Consider the following 1,994-nt stretch of genomic DNA (forward strand, 5'->3'; position numbering starts at 1 on the left):
AAAGACAAAACACTTACACACAGCGATGAGGGCACTTCAGCCAGCTTCTCAGCTCATCGTACATTTAAGAGATGTTGGTCGGGATAACTCTGACCTGTGTTGGCTTCAGCGTGTGGCGCAACATGCACTCTTCAGCCTGGCCACTAGTTCATCCCAGCACGCACGTACCATGAGCTCACGCTGTCCAGAGGCATCAGATGTGTGTCCGTGTGTGTCAGCACAACACAAACCTCAGTAGAGCACCTGCTTTTTAATGTGAAAACACACAAACAGCGCAAACATAATGTGACTGAGAAAACACTGCCCGAGGAAATATCACCTGGGGATGAAGATCGTTGTGTTTAATATATTCAGTAAACACATTTACAATTGTTGGGTTTACTTATGCAACTGTGTGTGTGTGTGTGTGTGTGTGTGTGTGTGTGTGTTTGTTTCTTCAATCAATTAATAGTTCGGACAGGAAATAAAATCAAGTAAATGCGCCGTCTTTTCTGACTGAGCACCTTTCCTCTCAGCCGGGGGGGCAGCATTTCTATAGAAATAGATTTAAAATAAATAAATAAATAAATAAATAAAACACTGGATGGTGATAGAAAAACCTGCCCCAATTGTTGCCTCATGTAGCAGACGCCGCTGGACAATTTTGTCATTGCACATTTAAGTTAATCACAGTCCCATTTGAACAAAACGACTGTTCTGCTGCAATGATCTATCATTACAAGCTGCCTCTAATGCCTCGAGTGGGAAGAGATGGGCGTGCTTCTATTTGATGGCAAAAAAAAAAGAGTCCTATACTGAGTGGGCAACATCAAGAGATCAAGAGCTTTCCCGTCCAGATTAAATTGCCCACGCCTCCCACATTAGATTTGATGACTCACTATATTGTGAATTCTGGAAGCACATGTCAAGGACGCTGCTAAAACTCTAAAGTTAATAAGCAAATGTCTTCCAGGCTTACTGAGCAGGATGGAGTGTGCATGAGCTGCAACACGTAGCAGCCAAACCTGCGTGCTGGAGTGGGGCAAACACAAAACGAATGGAAGAAGGTTTGAGATTTACAGTGTAGGTCTCTAAAACACAAACTCCCTCGGCAATAATCTGACATTATATTAAGAGCGTCGATTAAAGCCGACGTAGGCTATAATAGAAAACGGTGTGGCCAGTCCAGCAGGATAACCTTTACATTAGTGACCTTTGATCCACACTGAGGGCAGGTCAAACAGCGGCCTGCGCCATTTACGTAACAACACAGTCTCTACAAGTTTACATCTGTCAGATAAATAAATATATAGTGTCATCTGTGCCTGATGCCCAGCTTGAGAAGAAGGTGATGACTCCACGGAAATGTCAGTAACGAGTAGCATCTTGCTTTTCCTCAGTAACTCTAACAGACTAATAATAATAATAATAATAATAATAATAATGCACGTGCTGTCCGGATGCAGGCAGAGCTCCGAGGCGCGTTACATAACAGGACGCTCCAGCCTGCAGGCCAAGTCGGCAGCTCCCCGCGTCCACACGCGGAGCGCCGCACACGGAGACGCAGCGCTGCGCGTCTGGGCAGCCCCGCTCCGCACGGAGGCTGCATTGAGCATTCCGCAGGAGAAAGTGCAGCAACTGTGGAGTAAAACATTCAACTTCACGCAGCGGCCGATCTGCTGGGATCATAGCGATGATGTGCGGGGCCGGCTCGCACAGCGGGGGTCTGCACACTTTGGGCCTGTCTCGCTCAATACAAACGTGTTTACGTCATCGCGTTTGGACTCCAAACAAACAAACAAACAAGCAGGACCGGTGGGGACGATCAGAATTTATTGGAATTGCCGCGCAGCACAATGCCAACAGTAAAACAAAATACGGCTTTACAAGGCTGTACGTGAATTAGCGCCCGCGCGTGAACGCGTGTTTAATAGTGTGCGTGTGTGTGTGTGTGTGCGTGCGTGCAGTCTTGCAGAACAGTTGAGGTCTCTCGCCGCCGCCGCAAGCCTCGCAGC

Source organism: Brachionichthys hirsutus, chromosome 2 (assembly GCF_040956055.1).
Source record: "Brachionichthys hirsutus isolate HB-005 chromosome 2, CSIRO-AGI_Bhir_v1, whole genome shotgun sequence".
Lineage (NCBI taxonomy): Eukaryota > Metazoa > Chordata > Actinopteri > Lophiiformes > Brachionichthyidae > Brachionichthys > Brachionichthys hirsutus.